The 21,570-nt window shown below is 37.1% G+C and overlaps 1 pseudogene; it reads right to left on the bottom strand.

The window, feature by feature from the left end:
- Positions 1 to 27: 27 nt before the first annotated feature.
- LOC113071323 (unconventional myosin-Ic-like) overlaps positions 28 to 21,570 on the bottom strand; it is a 35,820-nt pseudogene continuing 14,277 nt past the window's right edge.

The raw sequence follows: 21,570 nt of genomic DNA, 5'->3' as shown, positions 1-21,570 counted from the left end.
ATATAAAATTCTGGGCCTGTTCCTCACCTCCTTTCAGGTTTCTGAAAAGGAGATCATTGTTCTTGTCCAGGAAGCCTAGAAGTTGGAAAATACACAATGACGTCAGTCAACGCTCAGCCTGGGAAAGTCTGTGGGCATAGTGCCGCTTTTGTTCAACGAAGTGCTCGCTTTCTGTTTCTTCATTTTTTTTTTATCACTGCGCTCTGTTCAGTAACTGACCGTTCACATTGTAGTTCACTTCTCCTGCGGTAGTGGATCAGTCTGAATCCTCACGACCCATCACTTTACGGTTTTTCCATCAGCCAGCTTGTGACTGTAATGTAGTGCAGATGTAAAATATCATATATATCAGTTTTCAAATGCCCTGGATATAATTTTGGTATTAGATGGAATGATTAAAGGAAGGTGGGGTGACTGACGTTAGGAAGTGTGCGTGGCCACCAACAGTGCCCTCAAGCTTCTCCAGGAAGGTGATGTCACTGGCATCTCCAGGCGGAGACACTCTTCATCCTGCAGAAAGAACGGTAAATCGTTTTAGATATATGGTGCTTAAAACAATGTTTAATATTCTGCTGCAAGTTCACAGAGAGCATTCTTACCAGGATAGAAATGATTCCTTTAAACTTCTCCTCCACAAGATCACAAATGATCTTGTTGTTAAATATTGCACAGGCTCCCACTGGAGAATGCAAAAACATGAGCATTACGGCATTTGAACTAAAAGGGAAATATTCAAGATTTGCTATAAAATTCAAGGAATGTAATAACAAGAGCATTCCCAGCCCACCGGGAATCCAGGCCACAAACGGGCTTTCTTTAACAGTTTATGCGTCACAATGTTTTATCGCAGATGCGAGAGGTCAGCATTATCATACTAACAGCACGAAAATAAAGCCCACGACACGTTTGCCCATAATGTGCCCATTGAGCTGAGCGTAAGACCCCATTCCAGCACCCCGACACATGAGTTCATATGCTGAGCTGTGTGTGTACAGTCTGCATACGTGTTCTCACCGTGATTCCCTCGGCTTCATATTCCTCTGCTCCGACTTCAGAGTCAGTTCAATGAAGAGCTGCTGCAGCTTCTCGTTACAATAGTTGATACAAAACTGCTCAAAACTAAACAGACAGACAACGAGAGGCAGAATGAGTTATCTCTGAAAGTAGTCTGATTCTACTCGTTAACAATTAATAAATAATAGAAGTTTACCTTGATTCAAAGATAACCAAAATAATAAATTAAGGTTTTATTTTTCCATATAATGTATGAAATATTATTTTAAACTATTGCATAAATATGACTAATATATGATTAATAATTTATTTTATGATATTATATATATATATATAATATATTATATATAATATATATACACAACACACACACACACACACACATACTATACATATGAAAATATTCATGTTCAAAATGTTTATTCATATTAAATGTTGATGTTAAATATTTACTATTTAAACTATAACTATAAAATATCTAATTTATAGGCATCCTCCAGCATCCCTGTTACAGAGGACAAGTTGTTTGTAGAATGTATGGACGTGATAATATAATATATAAAATATTAGTCCAAAGGAGACTAATGTTTTTGCTGTTTTAATTTAGGTTATTTTTGTTTTATATTCTTATATATTGAAAAGCACTTTGGTCAACATGAGTTGTTTTTAAATGTGCTATACAAATAAATAACAAACATTTAAAAAATGTAATGTAAACAATACAATTACAATAAATATTTAAGATCATAAAATAAAAAGTAATTAAATATTACAATAATGATGTGATTTTTGTTTATTTAAATATTTAAATTGATCTTAAAATATTTAGAGTATAAATTAAACAGTATATGCAATATAACAAAATAGTGTTATAGCATGCATATATTGTTAAATTGTAAAATGTCATTACAGTTATATGTTTTTACTCTACCTGTTGTTCTGAAAAGACCTCAAAGCCATAGATATCTAGCAGACCAATGACAGAGGCGTTCTTACTGTTGAATGAATCATCCTGTGAGACATTTAAAAAGCACAGAAATATTTCAATTCAAACATCTTGTGGCATGGCCGCTCAGACTCAAACATACACAGCCTGTAAGATCCATTATGGAGAGAATGGATTGTCTCAATAACAGTCATTCGGACAACCCGGAGTAAGCAGAATGACATTCACTTGCTGGCTTTCTCCATGTTGGGGGCACCAAACATCCACATTTTAGCAACAAGCCTCTATCAAAGAATTTGCAAAGCCATGGAGCTGATCAGAACGAGACATCAGAACGAGTCCATACCTTGAAGGCCAGAGAGTCATTAATTTTGTTGACCAGCCAAGTAAAAGTACGACCGTATATGGCTTTAGATAAGGCATCCCGTGCTGAAGCGGCCTGCTCTTGATTTAAAGGACTCATCAGCTAGAACAAAAACACAGAGAGTGGAATTATGGGAACCACTCACAGTTATTATTACAATTGTACACACACACATACACTCGAAAAAGGGTTTAAAGCTAACCAGGACTATTTTATTACAGATGATTTGAATAAATGCTTCGAAATGAATCTGCGACTTAAGATCCTTCATACTTTATTAATCATTCCATTTTTGAGGAAAATGTGTTAGTGGCGCTTTCCCATGTAATATTTACCACCTACAACAAAGTTTCTATGATATTCTGCTCCCTATGACTCAGACTCCTTTCATTTTCATTTATTGTAAAGCTATGGGATTTTTGCACTCTTTTTATCAACTGCCAAAAATCATGAATATGATCGTAATAGCAGACTTCCCCTCAACAAACCGGTTTTGAAAAATCCCTAACTCCCAAGTATGAGCAGTTAATACTGATATTTGTCGGTTAGCAATAGCAATAATGAACATCTCACTCTAAATAATTGGAAACATACCTCTTCTCCTTTGGCAATGATCTTTTTATGTGTTAGAGCCTCCTTAAGAACAGTGCCATCCACACCTAACAACTGCAATATCGCAAACACACACACACAAAGTCAAAAACCAACCCCTGCCATGTAATTTCAAGAGAAGGAACATGGTTAGAGGTTTAAACAAAGAGGGCATGCACATGTGGCCACGGACCAGTGATAGAAATAAACTGTCCTGTTACCCTGGCTAAGTATTTAATCTGGGTCTCGGTAGCGATGTAGGCATTGCCGCTGTCCTCTCCTCCATACTGGACATTCCCCAAGTGTAGTACACTGGCAATAATGTTCAAAAGCTCCTGTGGAGGGAAAGGGATGGGTTTGAATGAGAGGAAAGATCACAGTGTACAAGATAATGTGTGTCATTTCTGACACCAGTTTTTAAAAATAAGGACTGTTTGCCCAGATATAGAGGGAGAACTTTGTATTTCTTGGAGTAAAAACATTCAGTCATTCTTCACAGTGTGTGTGTGTGTGTGCGTGTGTTAGTGTGTGTGCGTGTGTGATACCTCCACTTCATCGTCATTGAAGCCAATGACGCTCAAGGCTTTCCTCACTATCTTCCAGTCATTGCGGTCATTTATGGAGCTCACTTTGGGACAGTTACCCTAAAAAGAAAAAGAAAAAAAAAAACACACACACAGTCGATCAGCTCAACAGAGGAAACCAAGGAAGGCGGGGGCCTCTTGACTTCCTCTATTAAACAACAGGGGAGCGAGATTCCTGCATACCATTTATGATGGAAACTCATAAAAGTCCAACATAAATGCATGTGGTAAACGGAGCTGAAAAATATTATTGGACATTTTTATTTAGTATCGATAAATAGCTGCAACTGCAAGAAATAAAGTTGCAAATAATTGAAAATATGAGATAAATAGTGTCGGTAATAACAGATATAAATTAGTGTGACGTGACATTCAGCCAAGTACTCAGAATTCGTGCTCTGCATTTAACCCATCCAAAGTGCACACAAACAGCTGTGAACACACACACGTGTTGGGGGTTCGGTGCCTTGCTCAAGGTTACTTAAGTCGTAGTATTGCCGGCCCGAGATTCGAACCCACACCTTTAGGGTTAGGGGTCATACTCTCTAACCACTAGGCCACAACTCCCCCTAAACAAAAATCTGTGGAATCAAAGGAGGTCAGAGACAACAGGAGCATGCTGCCTGCTGTCGGTGTGAGCTGATCTATTCCTTAATAAAAAAATATTATAAACTGTCGCAATAACAAAAAGATATAAAAAGACAAAGTTGCAATAATGATATCAAGTTGCAAATGCACAAAATAAAACCACATTGAGAGATGTAATGTACATTGCAAGATGTAAAGGCACTAGTAGAAGACAAAGTTATAATTAACTATTTATATTTTTTTACAGTAAGGGGGGAAACGACAGAAACTGCAAGCCCTGCTTGACCAGCATGACCTAGTGTTGCTCAAGCATGTGTTAACACAGCTCTTTCCTAAATATAGTTTTCTTTAGACCTCAGACATCTGCTGTGATCATAACAAGAGTGTGAGGTCCGTCTCTCACCTTCACCAGAAACTGGTACTGCTGGGCGTTCTTCTCCAGGCCCAGTCTCCTCAGCAGATCATCCTCTCCTCCCTCGATAAGCTGATAAAAGATGTGGAAGTTCCTCTCACCGTGGCTCTGGTGCACCACACGTGATTTCTCCAACAGGTAGTTAATGATGTGACCTCCTACGGGAGCACCCTGCCAACGGGGACACCCAAAGGGAGAAGCAAAGGGGATAATACCGGGTTTCTGACACGCATGCAAACATGCATAATGTCACCGACACACACAAACACGTAAACGCGCAGGTGGATGCAGCCAAATCCCCAAACCAAGGACAGCATTTAAGGGTAAAGGTGTATCGACAGAAGGTGGATCACAGCAATTGAGACGTGAGCTTTGTTTGATGATCATTTTATGACAATAATATTGCAACAATAACACAAGAGTGAACTCACCTTGAAGTCAAACTGAATGTCCATGTATTTCCCAAAGCGACTGGAATTGTCATTCCGAAGAGTTTTTGCATTTCCAAAGGCCTGAGAGAAGAAAAACAAAAAACGATAGAAAGGAAAATTTAATGAGTGTTTCAATTTAGGATGGCGTACAGAAAACAAGCTTTTTAATTTAGATGAATGCGAGTATACACACACTCTACTAGATTAGTTTACAGGGAATCACCACATCTGATAAACAAATGGCCATCTGTGCTGCTGTGCTTGGCCTTCCCATTTGTAGACATCCTTCATGTATGTGCCAGTCTTATAGCACAGATAATAACAGTGGTGTATAACTACTGGAGAGGTTTACCAGGACTACAAACTGCTCTAAATAAACTTGGCATCGCTGAGAGTCATTCTGAGAACTTCCCTCTGTGACAGCCGTCCAGGGTAACAATTACTGATCTCACCACTATACGCTGGCATTTGGAGATCAGTGAAATTGTATGTCATGAAACATGTGGGTTAGGTGAGCTTGTTTACCTCCAGCACAGGGTTGGATTGTAGCAGGCGATCTTTGACGGTCTGCACATGATCACTGGCAGGGCAGGTGATGGCGTAGTACTGCAGAACCTTTTTGGAGGCTTCGGTCTTTCCAGCACCACTCTCACCTGAGATGAGGATGCACTGATCCCGTCTCTCAGTCCGCATGGAGCGGTACGCATTATCAGCCACAGCGTAACTGTATCGGGAATGTGTCAACATTATAAGTGCATGGTTAAGTATTTTAACAAATTATTATTATTTTTATAAAAAACAGAAAGATTATGTATGTAAAATACAACAACAACAAAAATAATTATAAATGTTCAAGTACATAAATAAAAATTAAATACTTAAAGGTGCTGTAGGGAACTTTTGTAAACAAATTTTTTTTTTTTACATATTTATTAAACCTGTCATTATGTCCTGACAGTAGAATATAAGACAGATAATCTGTGAAAAAAATCAAGCTCCTCTGGCTCCTCCCAGTGGTCCTATTGCCATTTGCAGAAACTCCATCGCTCCCGGTAAAAAATAACCAATCAGAGCTGCAGTCCGTAACTTTGTTTGTGTTCAAAATGTAGAAAAATGTATATAATAAGCGAGTACACCATTAATCAATTTTCCAAACCATGTTTTTGGCTTGTCCTGAATCACTAGGGTGCACCTATAATAAGTGTTTATATTCGGACTATTTTAGATTTCTTCGGGGGCACCGCGGCGGAGTAACCCAGTACCTTTGTGATTCTCCATAGACATAAACATAGAGAAGTAGTTCCAGCTACGATGTTCTTCCGCAAGACACAAGCAGTTTTGTTTATTAACCGCTAGAGCGTCAAAAGTTCCCTACCGCAGCTTTCAATTTTCAGCATTTTAATTTAAATCCATTTTCTTCAATTCACTTAAATCAAATACAACAATTATGGCAAATTATAAACAAAAAACTGAATAAAATAAAGTAACAGAGTAATATTATTGCTGCTTCATTAGTGTATTTACATTTTTGCATTTAACTTTTACAAAAAAATTGTAATACAAACAAGCAATACACAACAACAATAATAATCACATCAATCATAAAGAAATATAATTATAGATTAAAATTGTAAATATAAATTAAGATTACGGATGAACTTAATGAACCAAACTAAAATATAAAAAAATAAAATAATAAAAATATTAAATTAATATTTATAATACTTAATATATTTATTATTTTATATTTTATTATTTCTATTTAATTACTAAGTTTTTATTTCTATTACAGTACATGTATTTAATTAAAATGCAGCCGTTAATATTTCTAATTCTCTCTCTTTAGCATTAAAATAAAACATTCCTTTGGTAGAAGCCTAAATGGTCATTCAGGTGTCAGTAACACTGTTGTGTAAACAGTGGAAAAGCTGAGTGAGGATGGACTAGCCAATGATTTTCATGAGGAAAGAGCAGTTACACCAGAGAGAGTCTTTTTTTTCAGCCTGTATGAGATAACGCTTTTATCACTTTTACACGTCTGCTATCAGTGTAAGATGAACACAGTTGTGCAGCGGGTGTACTGTCCGCTTCGGGTGAACTATAACTTTATGCTTCACTTTATCACTCCAGATAACTGATAGCTGCCACACGAACATAAACCTTACAGATGATGTAGCAGAACTTCAGTTTATATTCCTCAACATTCCTCACAGATATTCCAAAGGAATTTCCTCTTCACTAACAGAAGTCAACAAGGAAGATAAACAAGCTCCACCAAGAACACTAAAATGTGGATTAGGCGTTTTGCATATTTAATATTAATATATATTTAATGCAATTTGCATTTGATAATGAGAAGACGGCAGAAATGTTCACTGGAAGATAATTCATTTTTTCAAGCCACTGAAAGTTCTCATGTTTTTGTGGTGTGAACTTTGTATTTATTTTATACAATATTTACTCAATTATAAATAAACAATTTGAAAATAAATAAACAAAAATATGAAGATTTATTTTAGATGAGAACTTCTTGATTCTGTAATCATAATATCATATTTCTCACAAATAAAAAACTAAACAAAAAGTGTTAAGAAATTTATATAAAAAAAAATAAATAAAATAATTGGATATAGTGCAGCATATTTTGAAGGGTTTAAAGTTTGGTGAATGTGCAGTGACAGGTGAACTCTCCCATTCACATCCGATTCGCTCTAGTCTTCATGGCGCTGTCAAAATAAAAGTCACGTTTCCAACACATCGGGCCAACACAGAAAAACATGGCGATGCTGAGGTTTAAAAAAGCCAAACTTTAGACAACCACTACATCAAATAGGACTTCTGAAGCTACTCTATTTTTTAGAAAGGGAAAAACAACTTTTGATGCTAAATAAGGACTACAACTACCATAAGGATGTAAGTTTACATTCATGACAAATCAGGCCATTGTTGTAGTCCTTGGCCGTTCTAAATAGCAGACTTCATGTGCCCTTGTGCTCTTACTGACTTACTAGACACATGCACGTGGCAGCCTTTGTAAGTACACGAGCCCATTGGGCATTTTTGTCTGTTATTTTAGCTTTCAGAAGGGTACACGCCCCCTTTGTACCCTCGATGCACACTTCTGCCGAGCCTGCACTGGGGCACAATCTGTGGCAACTTCTACTTGACAGGCAAAGTGGCATTAAGTCAGGAAAGTGTGGACTCGGAGAAAGACAGCAAGGGTTTATGGTGCGATTTGGTACAGGGTCCTTATTTGAAAATACACAACCATTACCCATCCCATTAGACCAATCTGCATAATAAAAGAGAGCAGAATTGTGGGAATTAATGACTTGTTGCTGGTGGCTTACATGTGAGGTGAGACTTCATAGAAATTGACACCCCTGTATCGCTCCATGTGCTGTTTAGAGTAGATCTCCAGCTCTTTGTAGGGGTTCATGGACACCAGCACTGAACCAATGTACGTCTGTAGGAGGAAGACAGACACGCAGAGATAAGATCATTAACTCTGGGCTTTGAGCTTTAAGAGTGAATAGCCGGGAGGACAGTTCTTACATAAATAAGGTTCTCCTTGAAGCGTTTGCGGAGGTTCTCGATGAATGCCACCTCACTGGTGTGGTTCTCCAGCAGGACAAAATCCTGCACGCCCACCCGGTCCCTGGCTGTCAGGGCGCTCTCCATCATGACCCGGATTCCGTCACTGCCCACAGCCTGACAGAGAAAGAGCAGAATGAGATACAGAGTCACACTTCCACCCTAAAGATGCAGAGCAGAGCGAGGTGATATATAAACACTGCAACACACAGTATGTCAAGGCCCTCTGGAGAGCCTTGAATATGTTCAACAACTACATCATGACCCCTCCCAGTTCATAACACCCTCAGAGTTCAACTCATTTCAAACCCAGCTTTTATTTTAAAGCATTCGTATGAAAGAGTTCTCACTGAATACCACTGTGAATAAAATGCCATGATCTATAACAGTGGATTTGTGTCAAGCACAATATTAAACTACAATTAATACTCTGAAACTAACAGGGAGTACTACTATGACTTTTTTTTTGATAAGGTACCACAGTATTTTTTAGACTTTTACCGTGCTTACAATTGCTATACAGCTAGGAAAGCAAGATACACTACAGTTCAAAAGTTTGGGGTCAGTAAAACACATTTTTTGCAAGAAATTAACAGTTTTATTCAGCGAGGACACAAACTGATCAAATCGAAAGCAGGTGATTTAAATTTTAATAATGTTTCACACAATTAATCTTCACTGTATTTCTGATCAAATAAATGCAACCTGGGTGAGAATAAGATTTATTTTAAAAACCAGACTTCTGACATCCGAGATATTAATTGATATTGGATTGTACTAGATATTTTATTTCACATGCTAATCGTTTATTTTTAATAATTCAAGTAATTTAATATGACTTTGTTGCATTTAAATCAACTGATTTTACTTTTTGATGTTATAATTTGAATATATAAACCAAAGTTTATATACAAGTTGCAATAGCTAAAAGGTACTTCTGTAAATACTATATAAACACTGTTGTATAAATGTAAAATATGATCATCATTAAATACTATATTCAAATACCACAGTATTACCTTCTGATCCCATCATTGCTTGATGGCACCACTAAAGTACTATTTATAAGGGTACAATGCTGTTTTACATAATTGGCTTGATTACATCAACACAAGACACTGTAAACCATCAATTTTCACACTTAAACCACAATCGCACAAATCCACCAGTGCAAACTCCACCCAAACCCAAGTGTGCTAGCACAGCAGAAACACAATCATACTCACTTCTATAACCAGATCTGTATTTTTAAAGAAAAAACCCTTCTCCGCAATGGAGGCCTGCGTTTTCCGCATTAGATTCCCAATGTTTGACAAATCCATGGTGTCGAAACAACTTTAGCTGTCGATCCTCGACCAGAGATGCTCTTTAACTAGTAAGACACACAAATGAACTAAGTTCTAGCAGGTCACTTGTCATCTGATAATCCTGATCAAAGATGACTATGGGTGATGCTTCCTAGCTTATTAAAACAGAAAAGCGCACTTACACGCACACACAAACACACTCAGATGAACAAATGCGTGATTATGCATCGAAACACACAGACACATTGTGTGAATGCACCAGCTGCTATGGCTGTTGTTTTGCTATTGACACAGCAGCGCTCGTCCCCTGGAGGGAGAGACAGAGAGAGACTGATACAGCACACCTGAGCAAGCACTTTAATTAAGTTGATGCACACCAACTACAACAGAACCGAGAGCGAGGGAGGGAGGCTAACAGAGGGGAAAAAAACAAGCCGAAAGAAAAACATAACAAGCGAGCGGGAACAGTCGACAAGTGTAGTGTCAGGAAGTGACTTCATTCCCAATCCGTCAGCCTGCTGAATGCACCGACAGAGCTGCACCATCTCTGAAAGTCTAACATGGCCGTGTGCGTTGCTCTCCCGTTCCCTATTAGGCCGGTTTTGCAAATCCAGCTCACATCTGGTTTTGCGCAATCTGCAAACAACCGCATGGAATCTGGTTAACACAAATCAGACACAAAGCACATTTAAAAGCAACGTACTGTATGATTAAATAAGAACCAGATCAAAATTCAAGTGTTTTTGTCATTTAGGACAAAACGCTTATTTGAGGTCATGAAATTTTTTTAAAAATATAAGCAGTGCCAAGATATTTAGAGTGGATAGTGCATAGCTATGTGGTTTCTTCTAGGTGGTAATTATGGTCTCGAGTAAAAAAATAAAAATAAAAAAGTAAAAAAATAAAAATAAAAATACATTATTTTCTTTCTATTACATTATAAGTTATATTTCTAATATTTCCTCTAGATATGCTCTTTCAGTCTAAATGTATGGATTTTTTTTTTACATTTAAATATTTATACAGGTTATACTGAACATAAACTACCATTTCAAAGTTTGGGGTCAGTAGAAGAAATTCATTAAAGAAATAAATGCTTTTATTCAGCAAGGATGCATTCAATTGATCAAAAGTGACAGTAAACATTTTATTATATATTTTTTTCATTCAAAGAATCTTGAAAAAAAAAATGGTTTCCACAAAAATGTTATTTGAAATTGATCAAATAAATGCATCCTTGGTGAACAAGAGACTTTTTTCAACAACAACAAAAAAAAAATATTCGCATAAACCCCACCTTTTGACCGGTAGTGTACATATTTGATTTGAACATAAGAATGCAAACACTCTTCCCCACATATCAAATTTGAATATCAAATCAGAAAAGTGTCCAGTGAATATACTGCACACTTTTCTTAATCACACGTACTTGTTTATCTTAATTTGTGTGCAAATTCTACTGCAGACACACAGAACTGACAGTTAATAGATGGTGGAGGAGTCATAATCAAAACTAAACCTGCTGGCTAGACAGACCATGACATCACTTGCTGGCCAGCTCAAGCATAATATGTCCTGCCCTTTGAAAGACCATTACACTGAAGCTACTGTACTTACTCCAAGACACTTGTATAATACAGACAGCTTCTACTTTGATTAAATATTTACTTTTTGAGAAGATGATTGTTTTCATGCTATGGCCGCCAACTGACAAAACAGTTCTATACTGTTTTTTATAGCTAAACAAATTACTTAGAAAGTCAGACTACACATTATACTACACAGCTTGAAAATTTTATATATTTATTTTGAGATCTGTAAAAGATTACTTTTAACAGTGTTATTATATTATTAGTGCTTTTAAAAATTAACTTTAAAGGGATAGTTCACCCAAAAATGAAAATTCTGCCATTCGTTCCAAAGCCATAAGACCATTGTTCAACTTCAGAACACGAATTAAAATATTTTTGATGAAATCCAAGAGTTTCCGACCCTTCACACTTTCAGAAAAAAAAGGTACAAAAGCGGTCATTGGGGTGGTACCTTTCCAAAATGTTCACTTTGGCTAATGGTACTAATATGGACTCTTTGGGTACAAAGGTGTGCCTTTTGAAAAGGTATTTTACCACTCCAGTGACAACTGTGGTAAAAAAAAAAAAAAAAAAAAGAAAGAAAAAAAAAATTCTGAGTGCATAGACAATAATATAGCTGACATGTTCAAGGCCCAGCAAGGTAGCAAGGACATAGTTATAAATAATCCGTGTCAGTGATTCAACCGCAATGTTATGCGTTGTGGTACTCTCATGAACGTGTTGAAGAATGACATTGTTGAATCAAGTCATTAAATTTTGTTTCCTTTGTACAGAAAAAGTATTCTCGCAGCTTCATAAAATTACACTTGAACCACTGATGTCACATGGACTATTTCAACGATGTCCTTCCTACCTTTCTGTGCCTTGTTTGTGGTAATTTGTGTTCTGAAGGTGAAAGAAGGTCTTAACGGTTTGGAACAACATGAGGGTAAGTAGTTAATGACAAGTGAGCATTAGATGACTGCAAAGATCATCTAACTTTAAATGTAAAAATGCAGGAAATAAAATATTGAAATTAATCTAACTGGATATCAAGGTCATACAAGGATCTTTGGGATTCAGAGTTGTCTGACGAGTTCTTTCTGCACGTTAGCAAATATTATCTGTACACCACCTAGATGAAAAACACTAAGAGTCCCCAAATGCCAATATAAACAAATCTAACCATTCATTCAGAACAATAAATATGCCAAAATCAGAAAGCAGACCTTCCCCCCCCCCACCAAGACCCATTTCTTTGGTACTTTCTCCAGAAACTGGTTCTATTATGGCATTGTTATTCTTTATAGATTTGCTTTCCTGTTCTTTTTTTCCCCACCCCTGGTCCTGGTCTCCTTCCCCATGCATGCAGGTCTATAAGGCAAGCTACGCGCCTTTGCCATGTGCTCACTGTTTCCAAATCCTGCTCTGCAAAGAACGGACTGAAAATCTCTAGATATGACCATGGGCAAACCATTCACCCTCCATTTCACTCTAACGTCCTCTTAAAAAGAAAGATCAAAGAGGGAGCGGTTTGTCCTTTGTGAACAATAATTGCCTTTCGCATGACCTTCTAACATCCTACTGATTCACTGGGCTCTTGTGACCAGAGCTGTGTCAGGGAGATCTGCCGAGTCAAGCTGCCTTCGTCAGCACTTCTCACATTGCAAGAAGACATAGCAGTCTTCAGAAACAGGCGAATAGGGACCAGAGCTTTGATTACAAAGATCGATTTTTGAATGTGTAAAAATACACTCCAGTATTTTATTTCTTTGAGGAAAGTCAGCGATTCTATCCGGTTCCCAACTCCAGATATAACCAAAGGATGATGAGGAAGAGAAGAATGTATTGTGCATTTTTTGTTCATAATTAATGAAGGCAGTGGGTAAAGGGCACATTCCTAGGTATCCAGAGCATATTCATGCACACTGGGAAGAGTGGAGAATGGTGGAGAAGAAAAGCACATCTTGTCTGCTTGCTTATGATTTTAAGCTTTTGAGGTTACTAACTGTTTCCATCCTGATTGAGTCATCTGGCTCGCTTGTTACCTCTCTCTTCTTTCCTCAGGAAAGAACAAGGGGTGGAGACACCCAGACTACATTAAAAAAAGGCAGCTACATTAAAAAAATGCAGAATGTTTCTTCATATACGATCAGATTAAATAAAACCACAAAAGGCAACTTTAGCTTTTTTATATTAAGAAAACATTAAAACAGCCCTAAGAACTATTCACTACCTTACATTGTTTATTTTTACCAGCTTTTATCAGTTTACCCATGCCCGACTCTTAAAGGGATAGTCCAAAAATTATGTCGTTCCAAACCCGTAAAAGCTTAAATCATCTTTGGAAAACAATTTAAGATATTTTGGATGAAAACTGGGAAGCTTGTTACTGTCCCATAGAGTGCCAAGTAAAATAAACTGTCAAGGTACAGAAAATTATGAAAAGCATCATCAGAATAGTCACAAGGATGCGTTGTTTTCTTTAAAAACAAAGCATTAAATACATATAGAAAAAACAAATCCTTGTGTCACGGCTGACAGAAGAGTGTAAACTGCCTGCGTCGGCTCATATTCTCTGAAATGGTGCAATGTTGATGTGGAGAGACACAGAGGAGACAAATTGTTGAACAAAGTCATTACTTTTATTTTATTCAGATACACAAAGTATTCTTGTCACTTCATAACATTATGTTTGAACCACTGATGGCAGATGGACTATTCTGACGATGTCTTTCATACTTTTCTGGACCTTTACAGTTTATTTCACTTGGCAATCTATGGGACAGTCACAAGCTTCCCTGTTTTCATCCAAAATATCTCAAATCAAAATATCTTTAAACGATTATGAATAAATATTGCATATTAGTATTATGGACAGGATTATTTGTGAATAATAATAATGTAAAAATTTAAACAGAGATTAAAAAATATATATATATATATATATATTTAATTTGATATTTATTGGTGTTTAAATTATTTTACACAAATCACTTCACACAACTATCCCAACTAACAATTTTGCCCTTAATACAAAAGTGCTAAATTAATAGTTATTTAAATAAAAATTTCCATGCCCTGATCGGTCATATACAATACATAATTGGTGATGTTGAGGAAGTGACACTGTAGTGAAAATCTTTAATAAACTTCAGAGAAAAAAAAGGAGACAAAACTAATAGTACTGATAGTTAAAAAAAAGTTTTTTTTTGTTTTTTTTAAAGAGATGTGTCTAAAGATCAGACTACTGCAGCTTTGTTTAATGCAGATGGTAAGGGGGAAAACATTTTTGGCACTTCTCCAAATGTAATTTTGCCCCTACTTTGCATGCCTGCAATTGCTCATATTCATGAAACAGACAATGAAACACTTGCAAGTACTTAAAACACACTCAAAAGTGGTACAAAGACGGCAGCATGGGCTTTGCTGCGCACCACATTAAGCCACTAATTAAGCCATTTTCATCAATAAATCTTCAAAGAAGATGTCTTACGATGCTCCTTTAATTACCGCCACACAGATGTCGAGAAATTCCATGGGTGGCATTGTAATTCACGCCAGTCTGCTGAGTCGATGGCTGTCCTGTGTTGGTTTGGAAAGTCAGCTGGTGGCTGTCAAACTCCAGGGGAAAAGTTGACAGACAGGTGTGACTGGCTCTGGCAAAAACAGGTGAAGAGCTGCACCCCCTCCACATGCTGAATTTACAAACACACTTGCACAAAGCCCTACTTTTTGACTTGGAGAAGATATAAAATGACCAGTTATCCTTCATTCCAACCTGTCCAGACAATGCAAGGAATTCATATCCAGAGGGCATTTGAAGAGCACGAGTCGGGAAACTGTGTGTAAACTGTGTAAACTGCTTACTGGACCGCCACAGTATTTCATTCTTACAGCGTCTCCCACCCAATCACATATAAATTATATAGCTATGACCTTCACTGATATCTCAGGACAGGGTATCTCACATCTCTAAGCGGTTCCAAGGAGCATGTCATTACGTAAACTTCATTTCCTCTGCCTGAGATCTGGTTCTTCCTGTGAGCGATGGAGCTGTTTATTAATTCAGTGGAATATCAAGCAAAACAGATGCCCATTGTCTATTGTCAAACATTCTTCAGACTTCTGCAGTTATTTGCCTATGATAAAAAAAGTGCAGAAATTCGATCACATCTCAAGTATCGCTCACCACAAGGTGTGTTTATTTGAATGTGAAATGATGCTCTGCAAATGTCATCTGTAGCATATCACGACACTGAATGGGTGAAAGGCCTCCGAAACCTAAAGATCTCATACGATGAGATCTTAATCTTGAGTGCTTGTTCTTGAAGTTTCTGTTGGTTTCCGGAGGACAGTCGCAGATGACAAAGACAGGAAGAAATGTAGCAGGGTGGACTGGCCTGATGACAGATGCCAATTTCATTATTTCTCTCGCTCTCTTTCTAGCCTGGAATTCAACAGGGACTGCTGCTGGTTCAAAGCCAGAGATTGCTTCACTGTGAGAGGACACTATGGCATAAACACAGACACTGATTCATAATGCCCGTCATAAAAGAGGGTCCCCAAGACAGGATCAGCTCTCCAAATCCTTCTTTTCAGAGGAAAGGTGGTTTTCCCCATTTATATTACTATTTCACTATATACCACATGATCACAGGTCAGCTGATATTCAAGCCTACACTGCTGAACTAATTCATTCAACCTAAGGCAACTGGTAATACATAATTGCTGTTCACAGAATATTTTGTAATATACAGAATTTTATAACATTTTCTATTTATATATGAATGTGTGCAGTGAACTATAAATTACATATTTATCTAAATACACAAAACCTTGCAATCCAGTTGTGCTAGCAAACCAAAACAAATCGATGACTTTGGTCCAGAACCACATATTTCACTTTCATAAGACCCTGACTGACATTGCAGAAATCTCCCAGCTGCTTTTGTTTAGTATGGAGCAAGCTGTGGTTCTTACCATGCCTCGATACTTCATCTTCCCAATCTTCCCGGCTTGATGCTGCGAGTATATGAATTATAAGTATCTCCAAAACACTCTCGTTTCAGAAAGTGTGCCGAGTTTGTTATTTCAACTTCTTCTGCACCATGTGTGGGAGCGTCCCAGCTGCCATTTCTTCAGCTTTAACTTTCCTCTCCTTCCCTGTGTCTCTCTCTCTTTCTCACTCCCTCTCTCCCCCCTCGCTGCCTGCAGAGGCACGAGTCAGTCAAGTCAACTTTCCAGCCCCTCTGTAGTAGCCCTGCATGTGCCTGTCCTTAAACACCAGCCTGTGTCTCTTTTAGAAATTATTACAAACAAAAGAACTATAAGAAACAGCATATGAACACTCCAGCTTGTGGTGACAGGAGGAAATGTAGCTTGTGAGTACGCCAAGTGAATTTTCCTCCTCTTTTTCCGCTGCCCCAGTGAATGCTGAAGCAGATTTGAGGCAGATTTCAGATAGGCATCTGTCAAGGAGGTAAGATTGATGCACTTTAACTTGGCTCAGTTGCCTGAGGAAGAAAACCAGCCCAAGTACACTTCACAATGCACAGGTCACACTCACTTTATAGTGGTATGCTTATAGTGGTAAGATTATAACCTGATGTCACATCACCTTAATATACAGTTGATTTATGATTAATGTTTGATAAACAGATAGAATGATAAAATTAAGAAAAATATTTTTACACAGCTGAGAAAGTATTACGAAAGTGTTCTGCAAATAATCACTAAGTGGCCCTGAAAAAATGGTTGTGTATCAGCACTTAGCCATCTTTTGTGTGTATGACAAGGGTTAATGTATTAAGGCACACCCCATTTTCCCACACCACCCAGTAAGAACACAACACATCACCAATTCAGTCCACACAAAGCACTCAGGTAAAACCTTTACCAAAGTTACTAGTATTGCCCTTAAACAGAGCAGCACCCTCTACTGGACACTCCAAATGACATAACCGCACAGAGAAGCTTAGAAAAATGCTCTGGATTTAACAGAAGTTGCAAAATATAGCCGTGCAGCATTGCACATTGTGTGAGACTTATAAATCTGTTCTTTTGGCATTCTCACTCGCTCACTTTCCCACTTATGCCAACATAATCAGAGACCCTGCCTGTTGGAATTGGAATAATATTTTCCAGACTGTGTGAGCTGCTCTCTCTTTCTCTCTTGGAACACTAGCTATGTTTCCTTCCAAAGATGCAAATTTAACTTATGTGCAAAAACTTGAATATCATATAGGGGTGCTCCGATCACGATCGGCCGATCGTTATGCACATCTCGTCAGTAAAGCCGGTTGTCTAATTTCACATAGAGCAGTGTTCTAATGTGACATAATTCAGTGGACAATTAATAGAAATGTTATTCTGTATAAAGTAAATGCAAGAATAAATCGGTTCTCAAATATCAATGATAACATGAACTCAGCATTTACTCTAGTCTCTTATCCAGAATACTCTTCTTCTGCGTTTGTTTACACTGCTTTTTGCCACCACTCTTGCCTTATTGTGCAACAGCAGGTCCTCTGGTCATGTGATCCTAGCTAAGATCTTATTGGACAGTCCGTGTTTTTGCTTTAGGAAACTGAAAAGATTTGTTCGACAGGTTTGATAAAAAAAAAAAACATTTGCATTTTCGGTGCACGAGCTTTCACAGTCTACATGGAAGCATCCATAGATATCTGATGTTTTATTCCAGCCCATCATCGTGTCCGATATTCGTTTAGCTTTTTTGCACTCAGTGTGGAAACGCCTTTTACAAGTACAGGGAAGGTCAGAAGTATGTCATAAGTGGGGCATTATTGCTTTGCTTGCAATCTGCTCATTGTGTACACACCTTTCTATCAGTGTGTGTGTACTAGTAAAAACTTTATGAATTTATGACAAGCTGCTGCAGTCAATGGATTACAATGAAACAGGAGAAATAAACAGCGGTCTCTAAATGGTCCTATTGTTTGATCAGGGTCGCTTTGATCCATCTTTCAAAAGCTGTTTTACTGCCATCTTTTAATCTTGGGCAATAAGGCAGTTTGTCAGCGCTCCACCTTACTGTACTTAGAACTGAGCCAAATATGATGGTAAAAAGCTCTCCTGATAGAGAAAAAAAGTTGATATTTAAGATGCAAGTTTTTACTTTCAACATGAAACATGAATTTTGAAGAATTTTAATGTTGTTTCTTCCATACAACAAAAGCATATATTATGGAAGATTAAATCTCTAATAAGGAATGGATGAATGAATGAATGAATGAATGAATAATTGTGAATAAAATAAATAATTATAATGAATTAAATTATTAATAGATTTTTTTTAATCATTGTTAATTTCAATGAATACATCTTTAATCAATAAATACATCCAAGTTTATAATTAATAAATGATCCAGTGGGTAAAATATATTTATGTACTTATTTTGATTTACTTTGTGCAGTATTTGTTTTATAACTCATATTTCCTCAATTTATTCAATTATTCAGTTTCTTTAAATACATGTTTTTTTTTTTATATGACAAACAGCTGCTTGGACATTCTGTAAAATATCTTCTTTTGTGTTCCACAGATTAAATAAAGTCATATAAGTGTTAAACTTGAATAGTTTGTTTTTGAATGCACTAAGAAATGGCATAAGGCATTGTGTTAAACGGAGGTTAAAGAGGGTTACAACAGTCCGACTCTCTGTACTCAGAGACACCCTTCGGGTCACTGTAAGAGCAGGACTCCACATCCTCACATGGCCTTCTGCCGGAGAAACAAACACTCTGAGGTTTTGTTTGTTATGTGGGGCGTTCTATTCCTTAAAGTAGTCAAATGACATCCGTGGGAAATCAGTAATGGAAAATCTGGCTTTTTTCCCTTCATGCCTCTTGTGCTCTCACCCCATTTATACTCCCATTAACCACTTTCAGGGTCCCTGCCCTTCCCTTTCATTTATTACTTAAATCTACAGAATACATTCCTTCACATGCAGAATTTTCCTACTTGCAGCATCATAATTTGTATTTTTACAGTCTACTAAGCACTAAAAAAAGTATATAGTTCTTTGGTTAGGGGAAAGTACATATATTTTAGTTTGAATTTACACTACCATTCAAAAGTTTGAGGTTGGTCAATTTTTTTAACTACGTCTTTTATGTTCATCAATTTTGCCGTTTTAATATATTTTAAAATAGAATTACAATTAATACATATTTGCTAAATAAGTAATCATTTATTTCCTTTTTTAGAAATCTAGATATATTACCATATCAGGAAAACCTAATAATGCCAAATTGTTTGCTTTTTTTATGTAAACATTGGCATCTAGCTGATTGTATTAAACTTAAAAACTGTTATGCAAGGGGCTATAAACCAATTATAGAAGCACACTTCAAAAATCCATCTGAAATAATAGGACAGACAATCCGGCACCTCTTTGAGGATGATACTGTTATCCAGGATGTACAAATTTTAATCTTGCAGAATATAAATGAAGGATAATATGCACCTACTGTAGTGTGCGTATTGTATACCAAAACATTTCTCTTAAGACTGGAAAACATGTAATAATGTAAATATATTTTTCAAATATATTTTTTCTTTTTTTATGGGAAGTCTGAGCATGCTGCCCGGCACGTTACGCCCACTACTGACAAATCAGAGATGAGTCATAGTTCAGTCACTGGACTCCTCTATGTTCGCCTGCTCTGGGTCTCCGCGCTTTGGAAAAAGTCAATTAACCCGTGCACAAACAAATCAATTTTCAATCCCTTTTGTTCTCAACCACAATCTTCTGTCCACATAATTTATTTGAAATTGGATCCTGGTAAGGACTTAATGATGTGGGCGAAAGGAAATTTAATACAAATTATGTGTAATGAGACTTATGAAAATGTTTGGTTGTTTATTGTACGTAGTCATTCTGTTCCAATCTTCTCTCTCTCTCTCTCTCTCTCTCTCTCTCTCTCACTCTCACTCTCTCTCTTCCTCTCTCAGCCCCTCCCTCCTTCTCTCCTCCCACTCTGTCACAGACCTATTTATATTCTCACACCAGAACAGGTCTATTTGTGGAAAGTGTTGTGTTGGGTAGAGGACGATACAGAGGGACCAACGATCAAAATTATGAACTTCGATTGGCATGTTATTCTTCAAAAAAATTAATCCACTGACCAGCGTTGAGGTTATGAAAAGACAGAGAGGAGAACCTGAGTGCAATTAATGACCCTCTTCTTATGGAGTTTAAACGGTAGAGTTAGAATTTATTTAGTATAATTTAGTTAAAAAACATACTTCCTCTTTGTTCTAGTTGACAATTAAAATAAATGAACTTTCACCTCTAGAAGGCTGTTGTTTGCTTTTTTTGTGTTGCTCCTCTCACTTTTTGCATTTGTTCATGACTTAAAGGGATAGTTCACAGTCATGCACAATATTACATACCTTCTGAAGCCATGCAGTTTGTTTGTGTAACAAACAGACCTAACTTAATTCACTGTTTACTTGCAAAGTTTCCCTTAAATTGACTGTTGATTGTTGTAGCAGGATCATTGACTTCGTGTCAGTGAATTAAACTCAAGAACTGAGCCAGTTCAATTCATGAATGAGTGAATGAATGATTCAATCTGATCCAGTTCACAAACAGTTCAATCAATTCACTGAAAGGATCTGACTCACAAAAATAATTCATTCACAAACTGGAAGTTCTTGGGTGGATGTCAAAATTCTTTGAATGATCAATTCAATTGTTGGTCTGTTTCTCATAGAAAGCTAATGAATGACTTCAGAAGACTTTGAATATAGAGCAGGAGTCATTTGGACCATAAAACTTCCACCTTTTATCCATTTTTGTCAAGCCCCAGTTTCCATTCGCCCCTTATGACCAGAATGATCTTCAGAAATGCAGATGGGAAAGAAAGTCAAACATGTTGGAATCAACATCAGGGAGATATTTTTTGGTTAAGAATCACTTTAAGACATCTCTGTGAATATGGTCACAGTGAAAAAAACAACACAACTACAATAAGTCCTTCTTTGTTTACTAATGCGTCAAGGCCTTGAGCAATGGGAATGGTGAGAAAAGCCTGACACTAGGAAAAGGCCCAAAGCATCATGGGAACAGGAAGATGGGAATGAGATGAGGGCAGATTCATGAGCAATTTCACATTAATAAGACCTGCAGAGGGAAGCAGA

Source organism: Carassius auratus, unplaced genomic scaffold (genome assembly GCF_003368295.1).
Source record: "Carassius auratus strain Wakin unplaced genomic scaffold, ASM336829v1 scaf_tig00007026, whole genome shotgun sequence".
In the NCBI taxonomy this organism is placed as follows: Eukaryota; Metazoa; Chordata; class Actinopteri; order Cypriniformes; family Cyprinidae; genus Carassius; species Carassius auratus.
The sequence above is the reverse complement of the archived record's forward strand: the minus strand, read 5'-3'. Positions and strand labels throughout refer to the sequence as shown.